We start from the raw sequence: 12,253 nt of genomic DNA, 5'->3' as shown, positions 1-12,253 counted from the left end.
AAAGTTGTCAGTACAATCCACATGAAAAACAAAATATTATAATAAAACGATGAAGTTATAAGTAGTATATGAAAAATATAACGTATCGAATTCATAATCAACTACTATAACTCACGTACACGTTTAATTCTCATGGAAATAACGTGCCCTCTATGCTTATCATTTTTCAATGGCTCAGTAGTAGAATCTGCTACAACATCTTGTTTGGAACTATTCCAGCTGACCGTAGCACCATTAAGAGTGAAGACCATTAGTCAATACCCTATCCTTAGTCCTCCGTAGGTACTTGAGGATATTTTTAACAGCTATCCAGTGTGTTTCACCTGGATTCTTTTGGGACAGACTCGTCATACTCAATGCATATACCACGTCTGGACGTGTGCATATCATGGCATACATGATTGATCCTATTGCAGATGCATAAGGAACACGACTCATGTGCTTAATTCCTTCAGGCGTCGTGGGTGACTGAGACTTGCTCAACTGCATCCCAGACGTCATTGGAAGGTTCCCCTTCTTGGAGTTGGTCATGCTGAACTTCTCAAGAATCTTATCCGAATAAGACTCCTGACTAAGTGATAACGTCCGTCGTGATCTATCTTGGTAGATACGGATTCCCAAAATGCATTGTGCCTCACCCAGATCTTTCATCTGGAAATGGTTCTTCAACCATTCTTTAACCGAAGATAGGAGAGGAATGTCATTCCCAATCAAGAGTATGTCAAAGACATAAAATATCAAGAATACAATCTTTCTCCCACTCGACTTGATATATAAGCACGGTTCTTTGACCGATCGAGTGAAACCATACTCTTTTATCACCTGGTCGAAACGATGATTCCAACTCCGATAAGCTTGCTTAAGTCCATAAATGGAACGCTTAAGCTTGCATACTTTCTTAGGATGTTCAGGATCTATGAAACCTTCGAGTTGCACCATGTACAACTCTTCCTCCAAATAACCGTTTAAGAAGGCGGTTTTCACATCCATTTGCCAAATTTCATAATCATGAAAAGCGGCAATCGCTAAGATTATCCGAATGGAACGTAGCATGACTACAGGTGCAAAACTCTCATCATAATGCAATCCGTGCACCTGAGTGAAACCTTTTGCCACATGTCGTGCTTTATAGGTATCTGGTTGCGCGTCTACAGAATGCTTTATCTTGTAAAGCCATTTGCACTGTAGAGGTTTTAACTTATTAGGTAAATCAACTAGATCTCATACGTTATTCTCATACATGGAGTCCATCTCGGATTGCATGGCTTCGAGCCATAGCTTTGAGTCGGAACAGGCCATAACACCTTTATAGGTAGCGGGTTCATTACTCTCAAGGAGTAAAACGTCATTCTCCTCGACCATACCAATGTATCTGTCCGGAGGATTAGAGACTCTACCCGACCTCCTAGGTTCCTCAGGAATATGAACCGTGTCATCAGTTGGAGGAACAACTTCCTCCATCCGTTCCTCGGTTGTCGGTTCTATAATCTCTGACAGCTCGAAGGTTCTATTACTCGTCTTGTTCTCGAGAAATTATTTCTCTAAGAACGTCGCACTAGCCGCAACAAAAACTCGATGTTCGGTAGGCGAATAGAAGTAATGACCAAATGTTCCTTTTGGATAACCTATAAAGTATGTCTTGACCGATCGCAGGCCGAGCTTATCCTCGTGTCTCCACTTGACATAAGCCTCGCAGCCCCAAACCCGAATAAAGGACAAGTTAGGGACCGTTCCCTTCCATATTTCATATGGAGTCTTGTCGACAGCTTTAGTCGGACTTCGGTTAAGTATAAGAGCAGCTGACAAAAGAGAAAAACCCCATAATGAATCAGGCACTACCGTGTGACTCATCATGGATCAAACCATATCAAGTAAGGTTCGATTTCTCCGTTCGAACACACCATTCAATTGAGGTGTTCCAGGTGGAGTTAACTGCAAAACGATTCCACAGTCTTTCAGGTGTTGATCAAACTCATTTGAAAGATTTTCGCCACCCCGATCTGAACGGAGTGCTTTAACGTTTCTACCCAGTTGGTTCTGTACCCTGTTCTGGTATTCCTTGAATTTCTCAAAGGACTCACTTTTATGCTTCATTCAGTAGACATATCCGTATCTACTTAAATCGTCTGTGAAAATGATAAAATATCTCTAGCGATAATTGACATAGGTCCACATACGTCCGTATGTATGAGTCCTAATAGGTCACTAGCGCGCATTCCAACACCTTTGAAGGAAATTCGAGTCATTTTGCCAATGAGACATGATTCACACGAGCCATATGTAGAAAATTCGAATGCGGGAATAGTCCCATTATCGACGAGTTTCTTTCCGCGTTTCTCATTTATGTGTCCCATTCGACAATGCCATAGATAGGTTTGATCTTTGTCACCAACCTTTAATTTCTTATTATTCACGTGTAATACTTTCGTGGTTTGATCTAAGATGTAAATCCATTCATGGAAACTGCTTTGCCATAAATCATTTCATTAAAAAGAAAATACAGGTATTATCCTTTATTGAAAATGCAAAACCGTCTATATCGAGTACGGAAATAGAAATAATGTTCTTAGATAAACTGGGTACATAGTAACAGTTATATAAAATAACTCAAAACCACTAGGGATTTGGATTACATATGTTCCCTTCGAGACTGCAGCAACTCGTGCTCCATTCCCGACTCGCAGGTCCACATCACCCTTTTCGGGAGGTATGATGTTCTTTAGGTCCTGCAAATTATTACACAGATGAGAACCATAACCAGTATCAAGTACCCAAGTTCCGAAACTTGTATGGTTAATCTCAATCATATGAATATAAGATGACATACCAACAGGAACGACGCGCCTGCTTTGATGTTCTCATGGTACACAGGACAATTCCTCCTCCAATGTTTAGTCTTGTGACAATGGTGGCACTCAATGTCACCACCCTTGCTCTTTGCCTTGCCGTGTGAGCCACTAGTCTCACCGGGCGCACGCTTACCGTTTCCTGGCTTCTTAAACTTTGGCTTACCTACAGCTAGGTCGCCATGAGCCTTGCCCTTACCTTTACCTTTGTAAATCGTGAGAACATCCTGTTTCACGCTCCTACTCAATTTCATATCCTTCTCGGTCTGTACGAGAAGGGAGTGTAGCTCATGAGGACTCTTTTTCAAGTCATTCATATAGTAGTTCGCCCTGAAAAGGGCAAAACCATCGTGAAGAGAATGAAGCATTCGGTCAATGACAATGCTCTCACTGATTTTACAATTGAGTGCCTCCAGCTTCTCGACATTCTCAATCATGTGAAGAATGTGTGGGCTAACCGGTTGGCCCTTCTGGAGTTTCGCATCAAAGAAGCGACAGGTATGCTCATATGTAACGATTCTCGGTGCCTTTGAGAACTCGTTAGTGAGCGTGGTGAAAATCTTGTTTGCACCTTGGGCAATGAAGCGTCTCTACAAATTGGTTTCCATTGCAAAGATGAGCACTTTCTTTATCGCACCCGCTTCTATAACGAAATCACGATAAGCGAGTGACTCGTTGACTCCTGCATTTGGGACTGGGTTGACCGGTATTGGCTCAGTTAAATACCTGAGCTTACCGTCAGCAGTGGCAGCATTTCGTAGTGCCGCCTCCCAGTCCGCAAAATTGGACCCATCATTCTTCAGTCGAGTGGACTAATTCATTTGGTCCATGAACATTTTTAGCCAGGACGAACGATCTAGTGTGGCACTAGGCATTGGGATTGCGTTATTTCCAGCCATTTATTGTAACAGTATTATCGATAATAAACGTGTTCTACACTGCGAAAGAAGAATAAAATAATAAGCATGTGCATCGTTTTAATTTTAAGTCTAATAAGCTAATGTCATAACGCGAAGACTAAAAAAAAACATTTATACAATTGACCTCCCTCAAGAATTATATAAATGACCCCAAGACTCAATTCTCTGTAAATTGATAAGCTAACCTTTTAGCTAATTCTACCGTTAGAATTCTTGGTCGATAAATTTCTGTAAATTCTATCTATAGTCCATCATAATCACGAGAAACTCTTCGGACTATGATGAGGTAAACCAAGTCAACACAACTACTTACCCAACGTAGAAGGGGTCATATTAGGCCTACCGACGAAGAAGAGATTCATAGATGTTTGCCCTTATAAAGACTAATCTCAATTTCCGTTTTAGAGGAAGATCCCATCAACTTTATTTAAATTCATTTTAAGTGAACTATAATCTAGCATGCGAGAATGATTAAACTAAGGTGATGGCTTAAAGACTGTAACATCTGCATGTCCATAAAAACTAACATACAACCTATATGAGTCAATTTTCATGCATTTTAGTAGTAGGTGGTTATGTTTTAGGCGGAATATGATGCATAAACTAACATGTGAATGAAAAGCAATAAGAATGAAAACGTAAAAATAATAAAAAGTCCTAGTGTGGCCTATCCTATCAAAATGAACATAAATACAAGTTTGGAATCCATCCTTGGACCCGAGAAGCTTGTCTTGATGTTCCATCTTGATCCATGTAGCGGGAGTGAGCTCCAATCTCCATCTTTAGTCTTCTTTGAAAATACAATAAATAAATTACATAATAAACCTATTTATTACATTCTAATTTCAAAACCCAAAACTAAAGAAAAGGGAGATACGAGATCTCATAATTACATAAAAATTATGTTTCTTTCATTACGAAAATATAATTAACTAAGGCCACACTAAGTATTAAATATTACAACCGATTGCAAAAATACTTAAATAAATTCATTCAATGATTCCTTAAACAAAAGAAAAGCATCAACTAAAATAAATTAAACATACAAGACATAATTCTTTAATTATGTAGATTAATTTTCCAAACCACCTATTTAATTGATCAAATTAAGTGACAATTCCTCAAAAATCACTATAAATTTAATCTTAATTCACATTAAACTTATAATATGAATTCAATCCGTCAAAATTTTAAACTGCTTTAAAATAATTAGGTATCTTTTAATTATGAACCGCTTCACAATAATTAATTTGCCAAAACAAAACAAAAACAAGACTACTTTTTTATTGTCTCGGCAAAACCCAAAAAAACAAAAAAAAAATTTTATACAGCCCTGTCGTGAACAGTAACAAACACAGGAAAAACATTTTTTTTTTTATCTTTTCTCGGTAAAACTGAAAAGAAACAAAAACAGCCCGTAATCTTTTCTCGGTTTTTCAGCAAAAACCGAATGAAAAAAAACAGATTTTTTTTTTATGTTCTTCCCTACACGTGAACAGTACCAGAAACAGAAAAAAAAAATTTCACGGTAAAAAAAAACTCTAATGCCTTTTTTGTTCTTTTGCGGCAAAAATGCCCTAAAACAAAAAATCCGATGAAGAAAATCATTTATAGTTGCTATTAGAACATGATTAGCATATGAATTAATTAGACATGATTAACCGTATATAGCAAAAACAATTTTTTTATATCATCAACATGACGATTCCATTTACATTTTAACTTAATCTTCATTAAATCAAAATCTACCAATTCTTCATATGATAATTTTAACTGATTAAACAACAATATGAAAAATCAAAATGGAAATATCGCATCAAAACAAGAACAAAAACCGGCTGCCATTAAAATTTTCAATCGGCATAAAAAAAACAGCCGCAAAAAAAACTTTAATCGGTTTTTCAGGAGAAACCGAAAGAAAAAAAAAACAGAAAGTAAAATTTTTTTTTTAAATATTGTACATCTGTGAATAGTAACGAAAACGAAAAAAAAAATTCCACGGCTCAAAAAAAATCCAGCCGATTATATTTATTTTCTCGCAAACCCTAATTATTGTTTACAAATAATTTTATGAAAATCATCAAAATTAGAATTCGTGGCCTTGGCTCTGATACCACTTGTGGGAAATCATCTGTATACTTCCCTTAAACTAGAGGGATTATAACGAATTTAACAATGATGATCAATGGTCATAAACAAAATACATAAACAAAGTATAAAGGATTTAGAATTAACCTTCGGTCCTAGCAAAATTGGCCTAAGAACAATATCAAAATTGATATTCGCCTATTAGTTGCACCCAAGACGATATGAAATATGCCCCTTGATTATGCTAGAAATCAATCTAAAATTTTCTGTAAAATTTAGTTGTTTTTGTGTTTTTTCCTGATGAGAGAGAGGAGGCAAGGTCAAGAAAAAGCATTAGGGTAGAAATAATTCTCCCCCTTTCTTTTTATACAGACCGAGACTTGGAGTCAATTAGGAAAGAAAAATCCTTCCTAATTTTCGGCCAAACTGACCGAAATAAGGAGTATCTCCTCCTTATTTTTGGTCTTTCCAAAAATATATAATATGTGTTGAATTGTCATCTAGTGAGGATCGAACCCAAGACCTCTTGGTTTGTGTACCCTCACTATTACCACTATGACACATTCATCTTGTTGATATTAAATATAACTGATTATATTTAATTACAAATTAACAGATTAATTCGTCCAAGCTAACATTATATACATTTAATTAAATATAACATTATATTTAATTTACGAATTGACAGTTAATTCGTCTTAACTAATATTATTTAATCTTCATTAAATAATTGTCTCATCAACACATTGACTAACTGTTTAGTCATATAAAGCATCAATGTGATTATATTTCTATAACCACATCTCTCAAACACATCCTATAGGTGTGACCTTTAGGGACCAGTTGATCACCGCCATCTGTATGATAATAACGTCAAACTTTCTAGCAAGCCAACCGTTATTAGGTAATCGTTAATCAACTGATTAAAATACGAAGTATACCCTTGTGAACCTGTAAGAGATTTACAAATGTTATCACACTAATTTGTGGAGGACACAAGCTCCAATAGAAAGGTCTAAGAGTTGCACATAATTAGAAGTTTCACAATCAATTACTGGAGTTATACATACTGTTAGCTGAAGTTATACAAAAGGGCTAAGGGTTATAAATAATATAATTCGAAGTTATACAGAAAGGACAAAGAGTTGCAGATAATTCAAAGTTTCACAATCCATTACTCGAGTTATACATACTGTTAACTGAAGTTATTCAAAAAGGAATGAGAGTTATACAAAAAAAGGCCTAGAGTTATAAAAAAAGGCAAATTATTACCTTAGTATCAGGTTCCTTGGCAGTACCTTTGACATCATTCATCTAAAACAAATGATGACAAACAATATTAGTTGAAGTTATACAGATTGCGAGTTGAAGTTATACATAATTGTATAAAAGTTATACAAATAAGACGAAGATTTTACCTTGGCGTCAGGTTTCTTGGCACTATTCTTGGCATCAACCATCTAAAGAAAACAAATGATGAGAAACAGGATTACACATGAAGCTATTAAATTATAACACTTTCTTCAGATAAAAAAGAAGTTTCATAAAATGGGATTGAAGTTACATAAAATGAACTTAAAAAATGGATGCAGAAATCAAGAATAACAAAACCCTAATTGTGAATTGAAGAAATCAAATTAACTGAGTTATGATAGTTTAACAAGATAATAGTTAACAAACAACAAATTCGTAAAATAAGGGCGATAATTAGAAGAATAAATAAAAATTAGTAAATAAGAGAAAGAAAAATACCTTTTCAGAAAATGAAGAGTTAGATGAATAATTTGATATAAAATGGCGAGTTGCAGGCGTGTTGAAGAAAATGGCGAGTGTAGTGAGTTGATGTAGATAAAAGATGAATAAAATCAAGGGAAGATGAAGTGGCAGAAAATGGAGGAGAAAAAAATCGCAAGTTGTTTGGAAATTATGTGGGAAGTGAGGAGCAAATGATGGATGATTGATGGGATAGAACAATTGCATGCATGGGGTAGTGGGTAAGAGGAGAGAGGTAAATAAGAAATTATATGTTTAGTGTGCATTATGCACTTTTTGCAATAAATCTAGCCCATTCTTTTTTTCTTTTTTTTTGGTGAAATGTAAGAATTTCATTAAGCTCAAACTTAGGCTATTACAACCTAACAATTTAAAGACATAACAATTTTTGGTAAAGACATATCTCTACTTACACAATTCAATACTTTCTAACCATTCTTTATCATTACTATATCTAAATTATCTTGGAAAGCACTAATCCGCATTTTAACAACATTTCTAGCCATCCTTAACACAATCTCAGGCCTGGCCAGACAATGCTCCATGCGCACTCTATTCCTCTGCAACCAAATATGGTAGTAAGAAGCCATGAAAGCAGAAAGCAAGATGCCTCTTCGAGTTTTAGACCACTTTTGAAGCCATATCCACTGAAAAAGATTATCAGTTGGAATAACTACATGACATAAACCAGCCATCCCTGATATAATGAATCTATTGTAAGGACAATGCTGAAACAAGTGCAGATGAGTCTCTGTAGCACACCCACACAGTAAGCAATCTTCATTAGTAACAATACCCAAGCCAAAAAGCTTAGCTTTAACCTGCAATGCTTCGCTGGCCAATAACCAGCAGAAGAATTTGTGCTTAGGCAATGCCCAGGTGTTCCAAACAATTTTATGCCAATCAACTACCTGATACTTCACTCTCAGAAGTTCATACCCACTCTTCACTTTATATCCTTTAGGATCCAACTGCCATTGCCCATGATTATAGCCTGAACTGAGTTTATCACGAACTCTAAAAACAGTTTTATAACCCTAGCTAATATCCCCACTGGGTACATAATCAGTCCAAGCCCTACCTTTTAAATAAATCTGGCTAATCCATTTAACCCAAAGATTATCTGGATTAAAGTACATCCACCACACTAATTTACCCATAGTAGCAACATTACACATAAAACTATCTCTTAGTCCAAGACCACCCTCCTTCTTTGGAGAACAAAATTTTGCCCAACTGACAAGAGGTACTCTAAGTTGATCAGCTTTCCCATCCCACAGGTAATTGTGACAGATGGTATTCAATCTCTGCAGTACTCCTTTAGGAATAACAAAATGCTCATCCAATAAGTGTATAATGAAGTCAGTACTGAGTTAGCAAGTACTAACCTCCCATAGTAAGATAAGTGTCTGGACCCAAAGCTTGTAATTCTTGCTGTATTATTTTCCACCAGAACTTGACCTTGAGCTTTTGTTAATCTACCAGCAGTAATAGGTACCCCCAGATATTTAAATGGGAGTTGCCCTTTCTGAATCCCATTAGTAAGCAAAATATCCTCCTTTACCCCCACAGGCACCCCGGTAAAATAAGAATTTGTTTTAGTAGGACTCATATGTAATCCAGAGGTCCTGAATAAGGTAGTAAAAGCTCTAAGCAGCACCATGATAGAACCCACATCACCTTTACTAAACAATAAATGGTCATCTGCAAACATTAAGTGTGATAACTTGACTTTACCACACAGAGGGTGATATCTAAATCCCATATTTTCAGTAACATACCTCAAGAATCTACTCAAGTACTCCATGGAAATAGTAATAAAAGGGGAGACAAAGGATCCCCTTATCTTAAGCCTTTCTTCCCATTAAAGAAACCAAAAATATCTCCATTTAAAACCAAGGAGTAACTTGCAGTCTGAACACATTCCAATATCAAGGAAATAAATTGTGTAGGAAACTCTAAGGAAACCAACATCTCTTCTAAAAACTCTCATCTGACAGAATCATATGCTTTCTTCAAATCAACTTTCATCAGGAATCTAGGAGAAATAGGCATCCTATTATATAATCTGACAATGTCCTGACAGATAAGTATATTTTCAACAATGCTCCTACCCTTGATAAATCCTCCTTGACTATCACTGATCAACTCAGGCAACACCTCAGGCAATCTAATGCACAGAAGCTTAGAAATGCATTTGTAAACAACATTGCAACAAGAAATTGGATGAAATTGAGTAACATTTTGAGGCATTGCACACTTAGGGATGAGAGAAATGAGGGTATGAGTTAATTGCTTAAGAAGTTTGCCAGACTTGAAAAAATCTTTTATAGCAAGACAAACAGAATCCCCCACTATATCCCAAGCATCTTTAAAGAAGGCACTAGAATAACCATCTGGGCCCGCAGCCTTGTGATTAGGGACATAAAACATTACCTTCTTGATCTCTTCATCAGTGACAGGGGATAGAAGCAAATTTTTGTGTTCATCAGAGCACACCTTCCCCAGCTTGACCACACTGTGACTGACTTTAAGAACCTTCTCAGAAGTACCCAAAATATTAGTATAAAAACTCAAGAAAGCTTCCTGAATTTTCTTTGGATCATCACATTGAAAACCCTGAGTATCCTCTATCTTAAGTATCTTATTTCTGACTTGCCTTCCTTTAATAAAACTATGAAAATACTTCGTGTTATCATCTTCCTTATCAACCCAAATGGCTTTGAATTTTTGCAATAAGAACTCGGAACAAGCAGTCTCCAGAAATCTAACACTGCTATTTGCTTCCACCTCTTGAGAAATTAAAACAGCATTGTGAGGGTCATCTCTGTGTTTCATTTGAAGAAACTCAAGGTTCATTTTAGCCCTAGCAGTATTGTTGACTATGTCATCAAAATTATCTTTATTCAACTGTTTCAGAGGCCATTTTAAAGATTTCAGCTTCTTGACCAGCTTGAACATCAATGTACCAGTCCAGTCAGTGTCCCATACTTGCTTCACACACTCCTTAAAATCCTCTGCTTTACTCCACATGTTATAATATTTGAAGCATCTCCTTGGTTTCTTATTATTACTTTGTTCTTGCACCACACAAGAAGTGTGATCAAAAACTCCTTCAGTATAAAAGTGAGCATAAACAGTACCATTAACCCTTAACCAAGCATCATTCACCAAGACTCTATCCAGTCTACGAAAAACTCTAGAGGAGGGATCTTGTTTATTTTACCAAGTATACAAAGACCCAATGGAAGAACAATCAGTGACACCAAACTCAGCTACACACTGTTGGAAATCATTCATCTCCTCATAAGTGGAATTACCTCCTAACCTCTCTGAAGGGACCAAAACAGTGTTGAAATCGCCCCAAATAACCCAAGGCCCCTTAATATCTCTATTATAAGCACACAATTGTGACCATAGTGCCTTCCTTGCACACACATCATTGAAAGCATACACCATAGTACAATGAAAATTGGACCCAATGCATAAATCCTTGACCTCCATATGAATAGACTGAGCAGTATAATCTAAGAATTGTATAGGGACCATTGAAGGCTGCCAAATAACCCAAAAACGACCCCCTTTGTGATAAGAAGTACTGTAGATACCTCATTTTTATACCTCCCGCCAACCACCCAGTGATGATTAGGCCGCATGTTTGATACGCGGAACGATTAATGATAGTTCATAAGTTTATCGTCAGGTGATAGCTCAAACACTTGAGTCTACACCTTGGTCGTCATCTACGCACCGATACGGTCGTTTTGACAGTAATTAGAGTTCATTTGGAGTCCGGGTCAAAAACCGCTTCATTTTCTAAGAAACCGTTTAAAATGCCGAGTCGGAATATTCTAGAATGTTCTAGATATTTATTACCAATAAAATTTTATATCTTTTGTAGAATATATTCCGTATATTATATTTTATAGAATAAGGAAGTATAGATCTACCGCAATTCTATAACAGAAATGCGGAAATCTTTCTTCCGGAGGAGGAAACGTCTGGGAAAATGACGCAGCAGATGCTGCGCCTCTTGGAAGGACGGCAGCAGCTGCTGCGCCTCTTCTCCAGCCCTGTTTGGCTTTTTACGTAATATTTCCGTGATTGCTTTCCAAAGTTTGTGTCATTCCAAAACTCTTTCACATTTTTTGGTATAAATAGAGACCTCCGGTCTCCATATTTTTCACGCGAGTGTCCGCCCTTCTCTTCTCTCTTTGCATTATAGACCTTGCTCTAAGCTTTCGACGCTTATGTTCTTGATCATTCGACCACGGAAGCTCAGATCATTCTGAGTACCAGTCACGTTGCATGACCGACCAATTTGACCACTACACATCAATCAATCAATTAATTTAAAATCCTCCAACGAGGGCCCTTTTCTACATACATTCGTGTCGAGCAATCACTAACGTTAACTTAGTTAATCTCGTTCTGTCAAACATGTAAGTCTAACTGTGTAAATCCCACTTTTAATTTATGTTTTTATTTTTATACCAATTAAGGTAAGGTTTACGTCAAAAGTACATTCAAAACCAATTTTAAAAACCCTTTTGTAAAACCGTTTTTGCAAAACAGAGGAGATAAGACGCCAAGAAGAAATGCAGCAGCAGCTGCGCCTCTTTGAAG

Source organism: Silene latifolia, chromosome Y (genome assembly GCF_048544455.1).
Source record: "Silene latifolia isolate original U9 population chromosome Y, ASM4854445v1, whole genome shotgun sequence".
In the NCBI taxonomy this organism is placed as follows: domain Eukaryota; kingdom Viridiplantae; phylum Streptophyta; class Magnoliopsida; order Caryophyllales; family Caryophyllaceae; genus Silene; species Silene latifolia.
The sequence above is the reverse complement of the archived record's forward strand: the minus strand, read 5'-3'. Positions refer to the sequence as shown.